Here is a 23,519-nt window from a genome sequence, read left to right as displayed (position 1 = left end):
TCATATTAATATGTATGATGTATATATGAATATCCCAGGAAAGGTGCCTGTAAACTTTGTTTGTATGAGATTTCAGGGCAGGCTAATCAAAACAAAACCAAACCAAAAACCAGAAACAGAAACAAAACCAAAAACAAAGTGAAAAAATATAAATCCTATGAGTGTGGAGCATCACAGTAATGACAAATAAAAATTCATATATTGTGAATAAGGCAATCTCTGACTTGGCGTAGATTCTAGTTATAGTGTGATTGTCCAAATCTACCAAGTGCCTTTTCAAAATATACTTCCCTATAATTTCTTCTGTTTTCTCAATTGGCTGACAAGTGCATCTGCCTGAACTTGCTAACACACATGCAAAATTGCACATTTTAACTCACAGCTGGGTCTTCTGAGTTACATCAAAAAGTAGATAAATGCCTTAGAACTGTGTCACCTATCAGGCAAAAAGCTGTAAATGATGAAATTTTTAAGGGAACCCACAGTCAGCTTAGCGGTTTTAGTAACTTTTGGATGACATATAACAGAGCCCATTGATGCAGATCTGCCATTGCATACCCCAGTGCACAATACAGTTTATATTTTGCTCTATCACTGTAATGAAGACCCATCATTCTATGTACTGAATCTTTGTCTCACCACAATTTTCTTTGCATTTTCTAATCACAGAGGAAATATTTTTCATTCTATGAGTTTCTTATCACAGTTACTGGCATATCTTCCCATCCTACTTCCTGCACTCCAACCACCCTTGAGACCTCTTTAAACCTCTTTAAACTGAACTGCTGTCATCTTTATCCATTGCCTACTTGTGTTGGTTCCTTCTGTGTGAGATTTATTACTTCTTTTCTCTCACCTCATCCTGTTCAGGTGGTTGTTCACAGCTCTTTCTCCTCTCATAAATATACTTCCTCTTCCTTTGTTTGACCATGTTTCATGTTTCTCTGTATCTGACAATTCAGGATAGTCCTTACCTTATAGGCCTGAAAAGACATGTCTTGCTCAGGCATCTTTGTTCTGCATTGCATATTGACTTATTCAATGAATAAAAAATCCTGTTTTTCAGGCATTTTGGAGTGAAAAGGAAATTGTATAGTCACACGTGGTGCAAGGTCAACTGGTTAAAGGAAACACTAGCAGATGTACCTGGACCACTTTTAGCTGCTGCTACTTGAGATAGAACAGGCAGGGGCTTTCATATGAGTGCAACAGATCATCAAATAAGTCTAATCACCTTACAAAGGTGATTGAATTGTCAATGATTAAACAAGTTAACCCAGGCCACCAGGCTCATATATTTTTCAGCACTTGTTCTGTTAGAAATTATTTTCTGGATTTGAAGAAACCCATGGAATTATCTTTGCAGAACAGGATGTAACTACTTTTCCTTCCACTTTGGAAGGGGGTAAATTCCTGCAATAAATTTACTCAGTGTCCTGCTCTTTCACTGATGCATTAGCAGATGTCCATTTGGCAGCTGGTCCAAACGATGCTGATTCTTTATTGAAAAAGTGGAAGATCAGGAGCACAGCTACTTATTTCCTTTTCTCCCCCTCCCTGACATCTTTCTTTGCTTTTTCAAGCTGTGTGTTATTGGGATGGCAGGGACAAAGGAAGAACATAAGGTTTAACCTTTTTTTTGGACATCTATCAAGGTGCACTTGCATTTTCCCTAGAGACCCTCAAGCCTTTGAGTCTGTCATCTATGACTTTCTTAGCTCCTCTTGTTTTTTTCCATTTCAAAACCACTGTAAAAGTATCAGTACATCCTCATATTTTCACTGAGGAAGGCTTTACAAAATATTTTGTTACAAGTTTGGTTGAGATTTTTTTCCCTAGGGATGTTATTTATGTTGTATTAGTGGGGTTTATATCTACTCTGTTTAGAGTTTCTGGGATAGTTTTGTTGTGTGTGTGGCTTTTTTGCATCCTAGGAAAAAACACATATATTTAAAGTTTGCTCAGAAAAGTATGCTTTTGTCAATTTTATGCCCAAGAAAGTAGTGGCTCTTTGGAGTGGTTGAAAATAGGATGAAAATGGTGTATTTCTACCTTTGTAGAAAATCCCTGTAAATATAAACATAAAATGGTATTCAGGGGATTTATATATGAGCTTTGATAGCTAAATAGAAATAAAAGTATCTCTTTCCTCCTTAAAAACTGTTGAGGATGGAGGCTTAAAAAGACAAGCGAGGTTCTCCATTTTAAATCCGCATTGCCTAAAATACAATATCCAGACACCCCTTTTTAGTTTCATTCTCATTGACATTCTACAGGGTTTTTTTGTGCTCTCTGCCAATAAATTTCTGCCTACCAGTTCAAACCCTGAAACCATGAGGAAAGAAAAGGATTTCTTATACAAGTAATGTGGGAGAGCTCTATCTCTCCTGTGATATCCATTTGTATCAGTTATGCAGAGTGCTATCGAAATTGTGGGATGAAAGCAAACATCCTGTCAAGGCAGTATCTGAAAGATTTGTTTCCATGGATGGCTTATTCCCACCAGACACCTTCCATTTAGCTGTAATGACATGAACATTGGTAGCTCTTTGCCAGGAACCCACAGACTTCTGTCATTTGGCCTTTATTAACAGCACTAAATGTTTCCAAGACTGATATAGCCCCTTCTGGGTTATGTCACCTATTTTCTACATAGATAGCTGTATGAGCCAGCAGCAGCAGCCACTAAGTCTGATTATTTTCATTCCCATTTTCTGGTCTTCCATCTGAAATGGACTACCTATAACCTTCCTATAACCAAAGGAGTATCTTTCTTTAGATCTCTGAGACATGATTCAGGTTTGACATTGAGATATTTTACTACACCTAGATAAGAAAAATTAATGTGGGAGCTTGGTTTCCTGCATTGCTCCTTGAGCATGCTGAGATTAATGCAAACTTTACACTTTCAGTCTCATTTTATCTTTGCAATATGCTACAACCTAGATAACAGCAGCATCAAAGCAAATTAATTTCCCGATTAAAATTTTTCGATTTTGAACTTGTGCAAAGTGTATTTGGTGAGAGAACATAAGTGTATCAAGGAATAATACTTACGTCTGTAAAGCAGGATGGGCGGTTGTCATAGTAGCAATAAATCCACTAAACAGGACGTAACATAAAATGATTGAAAGACAAAGACTGATTTAGGTCAGGGAATAACACTTCCTAAAAGGAGAAACTTCTCTCTGACTTGTTTTGCTTTTGTGAATTCAGTTACAATGCATATTGAGAAAATGCCTATTTGCCACAACTATTGTGTTTATTATTTATTTATGTATTCCATCGTCTCTAACTGATAAAAAAGATGTTATGTGAGCGCTGCCCTCTGCTAGAATTTGGATGAGCTCACGCTGAAACGTTTGTCTGCTCTTAACTGTGGGAGTAACTGCTTGCATCTTGGAAATTTCAGTGGCAATTTTGGTAGGTATCCACACCTGTATGTATGTGTGTGTGTGTCTCTGTGTGTATGTATGTGTGTATGTGTGTGTAGACAAATTTTTAAGGAGATTCTAGGGAAATTAAGTTGAATCACATTGAAATCAAAATGTCTCTAAATAAATAACTGCCCCTAACTCTTTATGTAATTTTAGGGACGTGAGTACTTGGGAGGTGTTGATCATCTTCATTCTCACTGTGGTTTGGATGCAGGGATTAGTTCTGGCATCGTGCACTTGTGAATGAGCAGGAGGTTGTCCAAAAGCTCTCAGCTCCTGAGCATTTGGCTGTGATATGACAGCCACTGCATTGTAACATTGAGGTCTGGTGCCCAAAGTTTAAAGCAGAGGGAAAAATGGGATTTGCGGAAACTTCAATAGTGAGGTCTTATTGGTTATAGCATTAGGTATCACCTCTTTTATAAGGAAAAAATATTGTCAATACATTTAGATTGCAGAAGGAAAGATTAATGACAGTCTTGGTCAGTCTTTTAAATTAGTATTTAGAGGGGGAATAGAAACTTAATAAGAAGGGCTTCTCACTGATGTAATCACAACTATAGCAATAATTGAGGGAAGTTGAAGCTAAATAAACTCTTATTAAAACAGTACACGCTGTTTGGGCAATGATGAAATCAATCACAGGAATAAGTTGTAAATTCCTGCATCAGACACTCCATCATGCTACATTTTACATAAAGACTTTAGACTCCTCTAGAGCACATACTTTAAATTAAGGCCTTGCTGCAGAAATTAAGATGATAGGCCTCATAATCTCAGTATGCAGTCTACAGACGTAGGGTTAGACCTCTCTCAGCCCACATCCCCAACAAGTCTGCTTGTTCACACTACTCCACAGACCAAAAACTACCAGCATTGTATGGATGAACCCATTCCTCATCATTCCTGTTGTGGAGAGGTTTCTTGATCTGCTTCAGCTTCCTTGCCAACATCACCAAAATGGATGTGTTTCACCTTGAGCTGAGGTTATGCTTTTCTTTTTATTTAAGCTAAAAACATCTGCCTGTTATTGATTTGGCAGTTACTGACTTGGGTCACAATGACTCAAGATCTGTTGACTATCAGCAGTGATTTTAGGCCTGATTGACCTGGTTTGGTATGAAACCACTGACGTAGTGTGCAAGCTGTGTCCCTTATACCTTATTAACTGTGCCTACAAACATCAGTGCCTCATGCTGTTTACTCTTAGTAATTATCACTCATTTTTTATTGTGACATGACTGTGGTGCACTTTTCCATGTGCATAACAACAGCAGAGTACAATGAAGACTTATCCCTTAGCTAATATATTTTCACAAGAGTAGTATTCTTTAATATTATTCTCTTTGGTAGCCTGACCCAAAAATTCAGCTTAGGGCAGAGCATGGTATTTGAGACCATCCCTAGTTCAACTGCCTTCCCTAACATTTATTTCTGAATGCTCTGGTAATGTGATGAACATTGTGGTGTGATAAAATCATCTGGGCTTCCAAGTACTTTTTACCTAGTGATCAAGTCTGGTGCTGAGGGTATTTTTTAGGGTATTTTTTAATTTTATTTTTAATTTTTTTTACTGCCTCATTTATGTTTACCAGCTCATGTCTCTATTTAATAATTTGTATTATATCTAGCAAAAATAGCCCAGGACAAATAATCCCTTCCTTGGCCGACTCAGCATTCCTTCCCTATCCCCCTTTAAAGAAGTGTGAGGTTTTGCAACAACTTGAATTAGAAAGTTTAGCTTGAGATTAGGATCCTCTGTCTATGATGGGGAGATTTATTTGGCCAGAGCTCTCACTGTTTTCATTGCTGTGTCTCATATCCTATGTTTTAAACATCTTCTTTGCCCTGGCCAACTCAAGCCACTCTCTCAAAACTGTTCATTAAAGTTATTAATGCAAGAGGTGACACTGAGCTACTGGCTCAGTGAACACTACAGACATCCTTTTGGAGGATGATTTTACTGGCATTCGCCTATAGGGATCAAATCTTGTTTGTTCTTGACACTCACAAGCTATCTTCCTGCCATTGCTGTGTCTACTGTATATGAACAATAATTTATCTCTTTACCTGGACCTGATCAGTACTTATCTCATCCTGCCATTTTGCTGCATATGATGGGTGACAGAAACAACATCGTAAAAAATTTGTTTCAACTCTGTGATTCAAGTTTCTGCAAGCATTAGGTATTTATCAATTGACCACAGTTATTGTTCTGGTAATTGAAGAGCCACCCTTAATCCTGACAGTGAATAATTCTGATCTTTTTTTAATGTGCTATTTGTTTGCCTCTGTCCCTTCCCCACTGCTTTGAAAGGAAAACAAAATCTTGACTAGCTGCCTGTACTGGAGGAAGAACATAGAGCTGTTTCCTGAAATTCCTAAAGAATTTATAAGCAAATTCCTTCTTTACAGAAGTTTTTAGTCATGACCCTGGGAGTGAGGGGGTGGATTGGAAGTCTTCCAGGAAGATCTTGCAAATGGAAGCAAAAGAAACCCTATTTTTTTCTATTATACAAGTAGGTCATGCAAACATAAGATTTCCCCACTGTGAACAAAATTACCTGTCCACAAAAGCAGTGCCCTGATATTTGAAACTGAAGAATAGTCAGGAATTTAAAGCTTTGTCATGAAGATCTTTTGCTCTGTGCTGTTAAGCTTTAAAGACACTTAACATAGCTCAAGTTTATAAAGTAGTCTTCAGCTGGTGATGTTTTAGGCAATCACATAATTTCATTTCAGATACAGCTTGTACATTTGTTAGGAAAATTGCATGTGTGTTGTGTTGAGTGTTGGCACTTGTGACACTCTGTCTCTTGTCCCATATATCTGCATCAATGATGTGAAACAACCACACTTAGATTGAAAGTCAAAAAACCTCAGTTTACACTCTTGTGGGAACAAAGTGTCCTGCAGCTTCAAGTCCTTTCTAAATTTATGTAAAAGTGATACAACTCCAAACTTATGTTTGAATTTTTTCCTTGTTTTCATGTTTTGATGATGTATTTTTCAGTATGTTGATACCTGCAAAGTTAAGAAGATCCATTGTGGAGGAAGCCCAGTCTGACAGTAATCCTCCCTGGAGATCTGTCCCCTAAGATAAGACAAAACCACCTAGTCATGGTGACTAAGCTGTGGACCCCTTCCTGCTTCAGGAGCCCATGTTATCTCCCTGTTAAGTATTGGTCATCTTAGCCCGGTCTCAGACTGTTGGTCCTCTTCTAGATTCCCCCCTTCTCTAGGAAAACCCCAGCTTTTGCCCAGTTCAGGGCTGAAGCCTGCACTAAAGGACTCTGCAGAATGCTATATGGTCTCCCATCTCTCATCTGTGTGTCAGCTGGGCTGATCTGAGCTGATCACTGAGCTGAAATCACTTCTAAAACAGCTGATCACTTGAAGCCTCAGGCTGCTCCTAAGGGTTATCCCTGGCTGGAAACTGACAAGACCCCTGGATGGCCATTCCTCTTGGGACCCCTGTCCAGGATAGTTGGTGGCAGCTGAGGGTCAGACAGACCTCCGGACCAGCCACCCCACAATCCATCAGTTATAGTTTCCAGTTTAGTAAGTTCCTGCAACTGGATGTGCAGTTAAGCAGAGGCAATATGTTTTAGTAGTATTACTGAACATATAATTATACTTACCTTGAGTTACAGCATTTATTAAGATTTCTTATTGAACAAATGAAATTTAGCAAGTTCAGTGTTAACTGGAATAATTTGCCTATTTGAAAATTGTTCCTGCCATTGTACTTTGGAGAAGGTGACAGTGAGATTGACAGTGGGATCAAGAGCACCCTCAGAAAATTTGCTCACAACACCCACCTGTGTGGTGCAGTTGACATCTTGGAGGGAACAGGTGTCATCCAGAGGGACCTGAGCCAATGAAAGCCTCAACAAGAACAAGTACAAGGTACTAAACCTGAGTCTGGGAAATCCCAGGAACACCTAGAGGTTGTGTGGAGAAAAGATTGAAGCAGCCCTGTGGAGAAAGACTTGGGGTAGTAAGATGAAAACTTGGGGAGTAGATGAAAAATTTGAGTCAGCAGTGTATGCTTACAGCCCAGAAAGCCAATGAAATCCTCACTACATCCACAGCAGCATGGCCAGCAGGGTGAGGAGGGGGATTCTGCCTCTTCACCCTGCTTTGTGTGACCCCTCCAGGACCACTGTGTGCAGTTCAGATGCCCCCAGTATAAGAAGGACTTGGAACTGTTGGAGCAAGTCCAGAGGAGCCCATGAAGTTGATAAGAGCACTGGAGCATGTCCCTGATCTAGACAGGCTGAGAGACTTGTGACTGCCTAGAGAAGAGAAGGTTGTGTGGGGACTTCATAGCAGCCTTCCAGTATCTGCAGGAAGCCTGAAAGAAAAGCTGCAGAGGGGCTTTTCATCAGGAATTTTAGTGATAGGACAAGGATAAATGGGTACAACCTGAAAGAGTTGAACCTCAGATTGGATATTAAGAAATTTTTTACTGTGAGAGTGGTAAGGAACTAGATCAGGTGGCACAGAAGAGTTGTGGATGCCTCATGCATGGAAGTGTTCAAGGTCAGGTAGGATGGGGTATTGAGAAACCTTGTTTGCTGAAAGGTGTTGCTGCCCACAGCAGAAGGATTGAAACCAGATGGTCTTTAAGGCCCCTTGCAACCTAAACCATTCTGTACTTCTATTTTATGATTCTAAGGTGGAGTTTGATAGTCTTGACTTTTTACAGTAGTAATGTTGCAAATTTAAGAGAAACAAAATTTTGGAATTTGTGTTTGTTGTTTTTGTTTCTTCTACAGCTAAGAAAAATTATTTTGGTCATAATTTGGTACAGTTTAGGATAAATTGAATTAACAGGAACACTTTCCTACTAAAAAAACACAGCCAACATTTCAAGATTCATATTTGTGAAGTTCTTTTGTATCTGGAAGCACAGTGAGTTTTTCTGGGTGGTGTTTTGTGATTTCAGATGCATTTGGGTTGAGTTTAATTGCTGCATCTGACCTTGGACAAGTCTGATCCCATAATAAAGACCTATGATGGTTTGAGTAATATTTTTTACTGCAATCCAAGACTTCAGTTTTGCATTTCAGATTTTTTTAAATCTTGGTTATCCTGTGATAGCCGAGGAAGTTACAGCTCTCTGACTTTTGTGTCTCCAGCAGGAAAAAGGGGAGAGCTCTCTATTTTGTAAAGACATCATAGGACTGTAGATTTTAAGGACAAGTCAGGCTAATAGGGACTTCAGAAGGCCTTTGGTCAACCCACTGGATTGGATTTCAGCAAAGCCAGAATTTTCTGGCTGCAAGTGGAACTACAGTCCTTCCTGAGTGCTCCCCCTCTGCATACAGTTGTGTGCATACACTGGGCTATCCACCTGCAATACCTTTCCTGAGGTCTCTTGCTCCTCTTGCCCTCTACCCTGTTTTCCAAGCAGATTGGTCTGTGATTTTTCATGTTTCATGGTCAGACTTTCTCACATGCTGACTTCTCTTAGCCTAGAACAGTTTTTCAGGGAGGTTCAGTTTCATTGTCTGCATTGTCAGCACTGTTGTGTTGGTTAGAGCTCAGAAGAAAATAAGCTTAACTAGTGGAACTTTTATTTTCTGTCAGTTACTAGTGTCTCTGGAGCCTCCTCTGCCTAGCCCTGGGCAGCTTGCAGTTTCCTAAGCTCAGTAGTGAAGCCCAGCCATTCATGCTTACTCCTATGATATGGCCAACCATGACACAAATTGAGTCAGGTTTTGTAACAATTCTCTTCAGAGAATGAAGAAAAGCAATGAAATTGATATGTTCATATAATAATTTAGAAGAAAGCAGTTTATCAGTGTCTCTGATACAGGACTGCAGTAGAAGAAGTAGGTAACAGTGAAGTGACAGAATAAATCATAAGCACAGCTCTCTGTGTAAGTGCATCTCTTTTAAACAAAAAGGATTGTGCTACAGGGATTGCTTTGTGCCAGAGGAGCAGCTGATACCAGACACTGCTACAGCACCAGGCACACCTGGCCCCCAGCTCACACCTGATCCTGGGGCTGCATCACTTGTACTTGGCAATTTACTGCACCGCATTACACCTATGTTAAATTGCTGTTCCTTTCTGGAAAAACCAGCTGTGTAAATTTCAGCTCCTTTCACAATACAAGCTAAAAATACCCTAAAACCTAGCATTTGAAGGGACAACTTGCTTGGCATTTGCAGATTTCTGAAAGGAAAATTGAAAGTAGAGAAATGCACATAAAAATACAAGTATCTTTAGTGGGTTTGATTTGCTTTTGTGTTTTGCTGAGGCTGTTTGTGGTTGGCTTGGGGTTTTTTTGGGGGAGTAATGTGTCTTTTTAGTAAAGCTACTAAAAGTTGAGCTAACAAAGCTGATTTACAATATTTATTTTTAACCCAATACGTAATCTTCCCAATTTGGGTTTCATGACTGTCATGAAAGAAACACTCTATTTGACTGCTTTATCTTAGTATGACTAAGAAAAAACTGGAATAGAAACTAGAAAGAGTGTGTGGATGTATGCATACCAGCAAACACTATTTACTATTTATATGTAGCATATACTGTCCAGATGAGGGACTACTTAGGAGAAAAGCTGTTGTGAAATTTATTTTGTTATTAGTTATTTCTCTAGTTCAGATAGAAAGACGAATCTTTCTAGGGCAATTGTAACAAAATGGTTTTGAAAATTTTTACTACTGATCAATGTTTGCTTTTTTTCTTTATCTTTTATACTATAAAATATATGTAGTTGGCAACATTTGGGATTCTTTCCAAATGATGAATTTAAAAATGAAAGTTAACCTGTTTTGCTCACCATGAGCATTAGAGATTGCAAATCTCTAATTAATTTGTGTTTCCAGTGACATGACAAAAGTAGCAGAAATCTCTCTTGCTAAGCAAAAATACTGTTACAAACTGCAGTGCCATTATCCTCCAAGAATACAGAAAGTATTAATTTGGTGTGCTTCTAGATTCCTGGTAGTGATAACCTAATGTATACCTTTACTACCATGACAGTCACTATAAATTGCATCAACTGAGTTTCCTTTGATCATGTATTGGAAAAATACTGAATACTAAATACTAAATGAAGATCTGCCACTCTTGGAATTTCAAGAGATTTCTCTTTCATTTTCCTGTGACTGAATTAATGCTGTGAGTTAAAGTTTTTATTCCTCTTTCTTTTCCCTTCTTCCACTTTTCTTTCATCGTGTTATACCCTATTCAGTAAAAGAGCTATATGACTTACTGAAAAGTGAAATTTTATATGTTGTGAATGACCATAGCACACATGGAGCTACTTGTACTGTAGATATCAATTAAAAGTTATGCTCACAGCCTTTAGTTAATAATGCAAAGACCGCAGCTGTGTCAAGAGCTGTACAGTCCTGTTAAAATCCATGTCATCCAAACTACCTGCTTTCTATTATAAACATGTACTTGTGTATAGTATTTCTGATGCATTCTCCTTGATGGCAAAGATCATCCGGTCCTGATTCCAGTGACTGTTGCATCTTAAAAATTCAATCACACTCTGCTAATTTATTCCTAGAAAGAAGCTTTGTGGATAGCCATTGGGGTGAGATTTTTGTCTTCTTGCAGTATATTTTATTTTGTCAAGGTAGTGATTTTTCTTCTTGGTTCCTGCTACAAGTTAATAAGATACCTGGTCTGTTATTCAGTCATTTGGCATTTAAGAATACCTGTCACAGGTCTCTTCAAACACCTTTTCTGGTTTTCTGGATAGCATAAATGTGGCCTTTGGTTCTGTCAACAAAATAAAATAAGTGCCTGGATCTCTGCTTGACAGATACTTCTCATACTTTTACTCTAGCTCTGTATTTTCAATTTTCTCAGAGATGTATCAAACACCTCCACATTTTGCAGCCGATATAATTGAGAAAAACTTCTCTTTCTACATTATGAATAAGATCATGACAACAAACCTTAGAAAGACCCTACCTGTCCTTTCATTGCTACATGTGCAATATAAGAAATTAGCAGTTTGATTGATATGGATCAGAGAAGACCACCAAGCAGAAAGAAACATACAGAAATTCATGCAGTATTTCTAGTAAAACATATGAGGACAAGGTGCAGAATTTAGTTTTGACCCCACAGAGGTGATTCTAGTTTCCTTCTCCATGTGTACAATGTGTCATTAGATGCTAAAATTGAGCCTATGTTTCACGGTAGATATTTCATTATATTAAATTTGTAGAGAGGTGAAAGCTGGTGATTGCTAAATTATTAGCAAGAATGATCACTTATAGGTCTAGAAAGGTAGTGGTGTGAAAATCATGACCATATTTTGATTACAGCTATGCTGTTTCTATTCTTATTCCAGATATGCAACTTTTTCCTTCTTTAAAACTAATAAGACATCACTGCAACTAAATGCATCACTGCTGATAAGCAAGGCTTCCCCTTATCAGTGTTGTGTCCTTAGAGAATTTTTGTGGTTTTTAGCTTCCAAAAAAAGCTTTTTTTAGCATTTATTCCATTCTAGGATATCCATTGTTTCATATCTCTGTTCATAGCATAGCACGCAATTTAATTAACAAGCAATTGTTATTCTTTGGTCATCTTGAAAAAAAATCCCCAAAATTCAAAAAGACCCCAAAAACCCAAACAAAAGGTGTGTACAAAAACATCCCCAAACCAACATCGACAAAGAAACCAACTAAACAGTCAATGTGAGAATTATCAAAATGTTTTTGTAGATTTCCCAAAATGGTATAAAACCTCAGGTGTTTGTCATGTGATTAAAACTTCTGGGACATACTATATCCTTCTTAAATTCTCTTTTGCTCTCCATTTACTTTTGTATTTATGTGTTAGAAAGCTGGGAAATACAATTCAAATGACACCAGTCTAGTTACTGGGCATAGATGATGGAACATTTTATTCTTGAGAAAAAGTGAATCTTTTATGTCTAAGGTGAATAATTTTTATGAATGAATGAAATTGTATGAAATAGAAGGGTGGTCAGTTTTAAGAGATGAAGCAATGGACCCAGCATGAAAGAGAAAAACTCCTTCTTTGTGCGTGTGTTTTATCCATACCAATTCAACATGGTAGATAACTGTGACAGGATGTGTGAAGTTGAGACTCTCTGACTAGTGTTTTCAAATCTGTGCAATGATTTGAACGTGCAATTCCCATTAGAATTTGATGGGAGTTTTGCTTCAGACACCTTTTTCTATTTTTCCCTACTGATATCAAAAGCAATACTGTATACAAAATAAAAATCTCTTTGTTGCACTAATTTTTCACCCTGACTCACATATTTAATGGTAGTGTCTGTAGGCTCTCCAAGAAAACCTGTACAGTTTTAAAGGTTTATTTAACTCCTGCTAAGCAGATGACCCAAGGCCATACAAATGATTGTGAATACTGCTGCAAAAAGGCAGACATGAACTTTTACACAGCCCTACCCTATATACAGGCACGGAGATGTGTGCTTCAATTCTTTAGTGACCCGAGATTGCTTTCCACATTGTGGTTCCTTTTATCTGGAGTATTTGTCTCCCAAATTTTATATGTGAGAAAAGACCTAATAATTTTCTGTGCAGTCTCTCCAGGTAAATGGGCTAGTCAAGGCTTTTCCTGTTCAGCTGTCTTTGGGATTACTTTGGGAGTGCTGGCCAAGGAGATTTACTGGGATCTTCTTCAACTTCGCCTCTGACCATGTCTCATTTCTTATTTTTTTTAATTAGGAAATCAGCAAATCAGCCTCCTCTTCTGTGCCTGCTGGCTCTGCGTTCTTGTGAGATACAGAATTTCTCTGCCACATCTGTTGCACACCCAGGTTTGCCAGCACTGCTGTGGCCCCACTGTCAGGTCCCCTGTTCCCTGAAAGTACCTAGCAGAACAACAGCAGCAGTCACTGACGTTGCCTGTGGTCAGTTTCAAAGCAAACACCTGAGCTGTGGCCAGAAGGGGTGGTTTTTGGGATGATGCTTTCTTAGAATAACCAGCTCCAAAATTTGCTCTCAGTCACACATCACCCAGTTGCTGCCACCCCCTGCCCCACCCCCTGCCTTTTTTTTAATCCCTGGCAGAGGTAGCAACTACTGTATCAGTATAGTACTATTAGTATACCTCCAAGTATTATTTTTCCAGTATGTAATATCTCTGCAGATTGGAATGGCTATTACACATAATTCAAATGTATCTGTGGATATTTTGCTTGCCTCAGTAGAGTGCTACACTGCAAGTTTGGATTGAAATTCAAGGTCACAATTTCTTGAATTTGAGGAGCCTAAAAACTCATTTCTTCCTGAAGATGTTCCTAATTCTACTTGGAGAAACATGAAAACAGTTTTTTAACATCCAAGTGTATGTATGTGTGGACTGCTTGTGTCCATGATAGGGATATTGGTCACAAATGCTTAGTGGAGAGGAATTTAATTGCAGAGATAATCTTCAAACTGGTAAAAATATTGAATCTTGGACCCCATGAAGGCCGAGGTCCAATGAACACCATTATTCATGGTACTGTGTAAAGTGTGGGTAATATGCATACAGAGGCTAACAGTTCTGCTAATAGTCAGCACTTATAATGAATCACAGTGGTGTGGAATACAATTTTCAGATTTTAAGTCTTAGATTATTAATACAAATTTGAAATTAAAAATTATAGTACTGCGGCTTATATGGCACAGGCACAATGAATATGTTTCTATAAATAATTGTATGGTTATAGTTAAAAGCCATTTTTCAGTAAAGCTTCTGTAAAGCAGCAGCTCCAAGTTTTTAAATGTCGTTTTCTTTTCAGCAATCTGATTCCATCACACCAGAGTAGCCTATACAGAATGTTAAAATTAGGAGTATGCTGCAGTCTAAGTGAGCATAGTTACCTTGAAATGCTGGGAGCTGTATAATAGGGTGTATTTGGCTCAACTGGAGTTCTTTTCTATTCTCTCATGTTTCACCTCAACATATTCCTACTCAACAGGATGTCTAAACTCACCAGGAAAAGAAGACAAGTTAGTGGCACTTATAATCTCTTTTCCTGAAAAGCAAATAACCCTCTGCTTTCTCAAAAGGTGATTAATGCAAGCTATTCCTGTAGAAATACATATCAGCCAGTCCTTTCTCTTTCTTGTGCCTTCTCTGGCAGCGTTTAGTCTTATACTTTTTCTGCTGAGACACCTAAAGAGCTATATGCTGCTCATCTTGCTGCCAAACCTCTTTTACCAAAAATTTTGTAGAAGTTCATGTTATCTGAAATGCACTAAAAATATTGGAACTCCTTTTGTAGGACTCCTATCCCAAAGAAGTCTGTAGCATGTCAGTTGACTTCTGGTATGCTTGGTCTAGTATAATTAACAGCCCAGTACCACATTCAACGTAACAATACCTCTTATAGAAATTGGGAATTATTAGAGGAGAGTGGTAGTTGAAAATAGCTTTTTGCTAGATCTGTGTGTATATATATATATATATATATATATATATATATATACTCTCTTTAAATACTGTTTATGTACATTTATTAAAATGGGGCAGATCTTGAAATGAAAATTGAATGAACTCTGTTTATTTCCAGAGGACGTTTAGTATCACCTGTAAAATGTGCATGAAACATGCTTGATAAACTGTTCACTTCTATAGGAAATTAATATTTATTAAATAAAGCATTAATATAGATACACCTAGAAGACTTAAAAAATTGAAAAGTCAGACTATTTACTGTGCTATAGTAATTGGTACCTGCTGTGTCTTTTTTCCCTATTTCATCTAATTAATAATACATCAGAACTGTAATGGCATTCTAAAAGCGCTACATTAACTATGTGCTTTAAGAGCCATTTCCTGCTAGACTTGAATCAAATCACATCTATTCCAGGAAGATTTGAGTGCTCATGGTCTCTCATCATTTCTGCAATGGCTGCCTTGCTATTTCCATTTTGATACAGGCGTGACAAAGACAGTCTTTATGATTCTTTGTCCTTGTTAGTTCTGCATTACCCTGGTCAAAGACAAAACTTATCAGCAGTTGCTCACGTGACACAGAAATGAAGAAAAGATGCAAAGCTGAAGATTCCCACTCTTCTCTCTTCCAAGCAGAATCAGGCATCAGGGAAAAGTAGTGTGTCCTTTGCTAATGAATAGAGAGGATAACCTCTAGAGCGCTAGTGCACCCTGAGCAGCTGGAGTCAGGAGTTGAAATAATTGCCACTACAGAAAGTAGCTGAGCAGATCTCTTATTACACATAAAATATGCAAAGACTTCTCGAAACAAGATTTCATTTTATGCGGCTTCTGGGGAGATTTGTTAAACGATCCACTCAAGACATCACTTTGTTTTCTCTGATTTTGGTGACTTCTTCTCCCTGCCCCACCACACCTGGAGTAGTTGAGACACTCTCTCTCTGACATCTGTGTAGTGCTCAAGTACCTTGAAGGTGAGAGCCCCACCCCAAGAACTGATTGTGTTACTATCCTTTTTCTGCTCTCAGTACTCTGTGTTAAGTAGAACCCTAAGATAACAGGTAGGATTTTCAAAGGCAGGTCTGCAGTGAAAAATAAACCTTGAATTCAGAGTGGCCTGGAATCTCCGGGGGAAAATATGTTTTTCTGGTGTATTTCTGTTAAAACTAGGTTTTCCAATCTTCAGTTACCTGTCTTGGAAGTAGGCATACCTAGATAGTTTAAATTCCTGGGTTTTTACAGCATGAAGTGAAGCAATACAGAAATCCCAGCATTTCAGCAACTGCAGACCAAAGACAAGCCATTAGCCTGTACAACACCTAATGATTTTTGGTTTTTTCAGCTGATGACCTCAACAATAAAATAAATTTTTTAAAAAACAACAAACAAACAAACAAACCAACAAAGCCAGAAACACCAAAACCCCCCCAAAACAGTCCCTGTTTGTTTTTTTTTTTTCTCTGCAATCTGCTCAAGGGCTTGAAGGATCACCCAGTAGTTCAGGTAAAAGGGTAATTTTTTTATCCCTACATTTGCATTTATAGCGTTGTTAGTTGTTTTTTGCTCTGCTCTAAGACTCTTGCTTCATAGTTTAAATCATGAAGCACGTAAACACCAAGAACATTTCTATTTGCAGTGAAAGATCATTGCAGTGGGGGTTTTGTGAAGATGTGGTTTTGATGGGGTTTGTTTGTGTGCGGTTGGTTTCATGTTTGTTTTTTTTTTTTGATTGATAATGCCCAATGAGAACTGTCAGGAAAATTAATCCACAAACACCAGAGGTTTATGTCCAAAAAGGAGACAGAGGAGTCCTTTTACTTTATTCGAATAAAGGGAGAGACCATGGGGCATTGCCCTGGGGTCTCTCAAATTTTTGGAGGGTGCAGCCTCCTTTTTATCCTAATTCCCGGCCGCTTGTCCCTTCTCTCTTTCCCCATAGGCTGAGGTACTTGAGAGGTACAGGCTTCCTGGAACGCCTGATACCTGGGGTACCTTCCCGCCCCACCCCCAATGCATAATCCCTTCTGTGATAAATATAACATTGGATAAAAATTCATGAAAGAGAATAAAGAATTATATGTTATGTTTGTAATACTGTAAAGATGCAAAATGTAAAATAATCCAGAGATACCTTCCCGAGTCGGGCAGTAACGACCGGCAGCAACGCTTATCAACACAAAATAAAAAGCAGGACACAAGCAATCAAACCAGACAATGAGAGTGGCCCCGTCGAGATATCCATCTCCTCTGCACCCAAGCTGGCCACTCCATTCCGGTAGGTGCAATCAGAGAACACTCGGAGCCATTTCGCATGTGAAAAGGACTCTGCTCCATCGAGATATCCATCTGCTCCAGCACCCAAACTGGACACTCCATTCCGGGAAATGCAATCGGAGGACACTCAGAGCCTCTCACATGTGAAAGGACTCTGCTCCACCGACCATTGACTCAGCTCAACGGATCCGGGAAGTCTATTCAAACTCTTTTGTTGGACGGTGCTTACTCCAGATTTTGCCCCAGGATACGAAAACCCCTATAAGAACCCCGGACTGCCGTGCCTACTTCATGGATTTGGGAACTTGGTACCTCTGGGTACAGACCCCTGTCCACCCGGTGCTGCGCTGATCTATTTTATTGTGGTTTTTTTCTCTCGTTGCTGGTGCTTGAAATAATTTTACAATAAATCGCTTTTTTATTAACCCTATTTTGCCATTGCATTTATAACACTTCTTAACTTTTATGGAATTCATAGTGTTCTTTCAGTGCCTCTTTGATCTTCTACTGGAATCCATCCCATTGTTTCTGTTGTCTCTCACTGATAGCTACATCTTAGCAACTGACCCACAGCTTGTTTGTAAAGACAAGCTCATCATTCCTCTCAATCCCTCCTCTTTTAATTTCTGTTAATAATTGTCTTTACAAACTTTAGCTATCATTGACCTAATTTCTTGTTCTTGGGTCCTTTTTGGCTTTGCAATTATTTGCAGTGGCATTACTTTCTGCCCTTTTGTAGCTATCTCTGGATCAGTAGGCACTGGCTACTCCCTGCGTTCCTTTGATCACGTGTTGAATGAGTTGTATTAAGCAAGGGATCATGCATGGTAAAAAATTAGAGTTGCTAGAACACATAAGAGGAAAAAAAGCATTTGTTTGACCCATAAGCCACCAGGTAACCATGAAAACATGTCCCATTCCCATCCTTTCCATGTTTGGACTGGTACATGGGCTAACTTTCTTATCCCTTTTGTTATTTGTTTTACCACTTTTCCATTGTCATCTATTTGCAAACAGCAGTTTGAGTCATTAAATTTTCCACACACCCCCCCTTCTTCTGCTAATAAATAGTCTAATACCATCTGATGTTGAAATATTGCATTTCTCATCTGAGTAGACTGGTCAGCAGGAAGGTCAAGAGCTGTAGCTGTCTGGTTGATTATTATTTCAAAGACAGCTTGCAACCTAATTATCCGATTTAGATTATAAATGGGTTCTCTGGCACCTGATATTAATTCATTTGGGTTCCAGCTAGCTGGTCCATAGTGTTGTATGATTCGTTCAGGTGGCCATTCATCTTTTCCCCACTTTTGGGTGCTCCTTCCAACCAGGGATGTATCAATGGACCGCTTTTCTCTAATTAGATCATCATATACTTTGATTCCTAACTGATTTCCTTGAACTTGTGGTAGCAGAAAGAACAATGGTCTAATATACCCCACATAACATATCCCTGACCAGTTTGGAGGTAGCCTGCGGTAAGCATTTTGGCCACAAATCCAGTAATGCCCCTTTAGAGCCCAGGTCCCATTAGCAAAGGAACCTTTCCAATTTTTATCATCAACTGGTGGGTCAAAATACAGCTTGCTTCCAGGCCCTAGGGGTCCACTCACAATAGTTGCCTCGACATAAGAATCACAATATTTACATTTCCAAGCTCCTACATGAGGTTTCCACTTGCAATTACATCCCAGATCTGTTTTATTAGATCTGGACCAGAACTTACTGAAAAGGGTTCGAGTTCCATTCTGGTGTTGCCATTTCCACTGATAGTCTCGGACAACATGTGTCTTACTTTTGGAATTATCCCAGGCGCAGCTTAAAAATAAGGGGTCAAAAATCTTATCCTTCTCCACTGCTTTACAGCCTTCAAAATCCTTTTGGTAATTATGGAAGGAACACCTTACCCAGCTACCATTAGTGAGCTTAACATGCATTTGATTCCATCTGCCTCGATATCTGGAACAGTCATAAGGAGGGCAGTTGGGGCTCCAACAATCTAAACCTAAAGTCCAGTCACAAACGCTCTTTCCCACATATGTGCTTCCTGTTCTGTTTAAGCAATAAATGCCTCTTTCAGAAGAATGAAGCTGCCATGGACTTCCTTCTTTGTCCCAAAATCCTGTTCCATTATGGATTTCACTCAGGGTGCTAACCCACCATTTAGGCTCGACTGGGCTGGCCACCCATGGCCAGCTTTCAGATCCCCCTGGCCCTCCGCAGAACCAACAGTTTCTGAGGTTAAAGGTCTTTGCTACTTGTTCTCCTAAAGTAAAAAAATTATTTTCCCACTGTTATAAATGCAATGGCAAAAATAGGGTTAATAAAAAGGCGATTTATTATAAAACAATTTTAATCACAAACAACGAGAGAAAAAACCACAATAAAATAAATCAGCGCAGCGCTGGGTGGACAGGGAGACGTCTATACCCAGAGGTACAGATTTACCCAAATCCACGCAGTAGGTACTGCAGTCCGGGGTTCTTATAGGGGTTTTTGTATCCTGGGGCAAAATCCGGAGTAAGCACCGTCTAACAAAAGAGTTTGAATAGACTTCCCAGATCGGTTGAGCTGAGTCAATGGTCGGTGGAGCAGAGTCCTTTCACATGTGAGAGGCTCTGAGTGTCCTCCGATTGCATTTCCCGGAATGGAGTGTCCAGTTTGGGTGCGGAGGAGATGGATATCTCGACGGAGCCACTCTCATTGTCTGGTTTGATTGCTTGTGTCCTGCTTTTTATTTTGTGTTGATAAGCATTGCTGCCGGTCGTTACTGCCCGACTCGGGAAGGTATCTCTGGATTATTTTACATTTTGCATCTTTACAGTACTACAAATATAACATATAATTCTTTATTCTCTTTCACGAATTTTTATCCAATGTTATATTTATCACACCACTTTAGACCCCAACTTAACTGAAAATATAAAGGTAAAATTATTAAGAGAAACATTCTAATAGTGTTATAATCTAATTTCTAATTTTCAATTTCACGTTGTCTTCTACACCACCTGTGGCAAGTGAAGGCACAGAAACAGCTTAGCATAAAGAAAGCAATGACAGCATTGATTGGCTCCCAGTGACTGGAGATCTGAGAGTAGGGATGCCCATGCAGACTATTTCAGCAGGCAGTCTGTGGGTAGGCACTCAGGGCTTCCCCCGATATCGACGCACCAGCTACTGCTCCAGTCCACTCCTGTGGAGTGTCAGTCGCGGCTTCCCATCCTTCTCCTCCAGCTGAGAGGTCCAAATCTCTGGAGCTTTAGAGACCTTGACTCGAGTGTGATGTGTCCACCCGTGTTCAGCTCTCTTGACGGCTGTTTCTGTGGTCAGCAACACCTGGAGAGGTCCACGCCACTTAGCCACCAATGGTGCTTCTTTCCACTCCTTAACTAGGATCCAGTCTCCTGGTTGGATATTATGCACTGCAAAGTCCAAAGGCAGGGTCTGTGTCAGCTGAGCTTCCTGTCGAGGAGATTTCACAAGAGACAGTATCTGAGCCACATACTGTTTTAGATATACATCACTTATCTCTACCCCCGACCCAGGCTGAGAATTACAAGGATAAGGAATTCCAAACATCAATTCAAAAGGAGACAGTTGAATATCTTCCCTGGGTCTGGCCCTTATTCTTGCTAAAGCCAGTGGTAAGAGCCGCAGCCATGGCATTTTCGTTTCTATCACTAGCTTCAGAAGACGTTTTTTTTATTTCTCCATTCATCCTTTCAACCCGGCCTGAGCTTTGGGGATGCCAGGGAGTGTGGAGGTTCCATTGTATCCCTAAAGCAGTCATTACTCCTTTAAGAATTTTTCCAGTAAAATCAGTTCCTCTATCTGAGTCTATCGCTTCTACCATCCCATATCTTGGAATTATTTGTTCTAAAAATACTTTAATAACTGACCCTGTATTTGCTGAAACAGCTGGGAACGCTTCTGGCCACCACTGACATACTATTACCAAAAGATATTTAAATTTCCCCACCCAGGGCATCTCAGTAAAATCCACTTGGCACCTCTGGAAGGGACGTACAGCACAAGGCCTCCCTCCCCTGGCAAGTTTCTTTGTAACTTTGTTATTTGTCTTAGCACAAATCAAACAACCATCAACAGCTCGTTTTGCCAGAACAAAAAGACGAACAGCAGCATACATTTTGAGGAAGGCTTCTGCTATCCCTCGGGAGCCCCAATGACTCCCTTTGTGGAGTTGTTTTAACAACTGTAAGGCCAGAGCTTTTGGTATCCACTGCTTACCATCTCTTGTAAACCAATTACGCCCTCTTTCTTCTGCCCCACTCTTTTTAACTATCTCAAGTTCTTCTGGTGGAAAAGACAGCTTCTCTGGCAAGGGGGCAGTTACTCGGAGCAAGGGAAGTAACTTAGAGATTTCTGGCAACAATGCAGCTTTCCGAGCTTCTTCATCAGCTAGTCTGTTTCCTCGTGCCTCTTCCGAGCACCTTGCCTGGTGTCCCTTGATGTGTATTATTGCTACCTTTTTTGGTAAATTCACCACCTCCAATAGGCGGGAGATTAAATTCTCATGAGCCAACGTTTTTCCTCTGCAGGTTAATAAACCTCTCTCTTCCCACAGTTTCCGAAATGCATGTATCACACTATATGCATATTTAGAATCAGTAAAAACATTTACTGTCTCGGTATAACTCGCAGGCTCTCACAAGGGCATACAGCTCGGCTGTCTGGGCTGACCAGGTGGGTGGTAACCTTCCCCTTTCCTTTAATTGCTTTCCATTCACGACAGAGTATCCTGTAAATCGTCTTCCTGCTATCACCCTTGAAGACCCATCAATAAACACATTTTCCCCCACAGGCCACGGGATGTCTCGCAAATCATTCCTTGCCCTAGTTTGTAGATCTATTACTTGAATACAATCATGGAATTTGCCTTGGCTCCCCTCCTCAGGGCCATTCAAACAAGAGGCTGGGTTAAAACCTTCCTCGCTTTTAAATTCTAAATCCTCCTGTTCCAATAAACAAGACTCATATTGCAATAACCGAGAGCTGGTCATCCACTTAGAGGCTCTCTCAGTTAACAAAGCTTTAATCTGGTGTGAAACTTGAACAATCAGATAATCCCCCCCCTTGTCAGCTTTCGGGCCTCAGCCACCATAAGAGCTGTGGCTGCACAGTTCTGCAGACAATGGGGCTAGCTTCTGTCCACCGGGTCTAACATTTTAGAAAAATAGGCAACAGGTCTCTGTGTTCCCCCATGCTCCTGGACCAAAATTTCTTTTGCATGACTTTGTATAAATATGATTTAGTTCAGCAGCAAGTAACCACTGCTTCAAGCCAATTACATTACATTTCTTTATTTTTTAGTAACTAGCCACTCCCTATTTCAATTTTTGCATCAAGTCCATCTTAGGCATAGGGAGGTGACTAACAAATTAACTTTTATTAAGGAAACTCTAATATTTATAACATTTTATAACTTTTAACATTTAAAACTTTTATTAAGGAAAGAAACAAAATACTTTCCTTTGAAGTTTTCTCATAACTTCCACAGAGGAAGTGCATGACAAATACTCAGGCTTTCCATAGGACACTATTTTTACAAGGTTGCAGTTACAGAATTTGCTTTAAGGCTACAACAAACCACAGATGGTGGGGATGTTCCCCACAAGGTATGACTTGCAGCATTGACTTCATAACTGAAACTTGCCATTTCTGGCTTTTTACAACAAAACATACAAAAAGCAGAGGGGTGTGGTCTCCTCCAAACTGGAGCCATTCTGCACAAAACTTCATGTAGACAAATTAATTAAATCTTCAAATTAATTTACTACAATTTTTACAATTCTTTCAGAGAAAGATGTGTTCAAACTTCTGAGCCTACAGAAGAAACTACAATTCTCACAACTCTTTTGAACGATTAAAAAATTCTTTAGACAATTTTCCCCCTCAGGGATAAAAATTAAGGTGAATCGAGAGGTCTTTGTTTTTACTAAGACACACACTTCTCGATCTAGATCTACTTTAAAAGTTGACAGCGGCTCTAGGTTGGTGGATATAATGAGAGCTTTTGACACTCTTAACAATCCATTTCTCTTATCTTCTGGACTTTCTTGACAGTCCAGCTGCTTTGGGCTTTTTTTTGCAGACATTGCTGTTTTCACTGTCCCTCTGCCCTGCAGACAGCACACTGATCCTTTCCCAACCACTGTTTGGCTCGGGTCTCCCCTGCTGGGGAGAGAAAGCTTCTGCCACTTCCTTGTGGCTGATCCCGTCCCCTCTGTCCTGGGGGACCCCTTGGACCTTGCGGTTTTTCCTTCTTTGGCCTGAAAAAGGCTATCACCTTCGCCTTTCTTCCTTGTGCTCACTCTATTTACCACACACCAAATACCAGAGCCAGTCCCTGTCCTGCCACATTG

This window comes from Pseudopodoces humilis, chromosome 4 (assembly GCF_049639895.1).
Source record: "Pseudopodoces humilis isolate 2021_Gansu_Grassland_sample_001 chromosome 4, ASM4963989v1, whole genome shotgun sequence".
Taxonomy (NCBI): Eukaryota; Metazoa; Chordata; class Aves; order Passeriformes; family Paridae; genus Pseudopodoces; species Pseudopodoces humilis.
Note: the sequence above shows the minus strand (reverse complement) of the source record.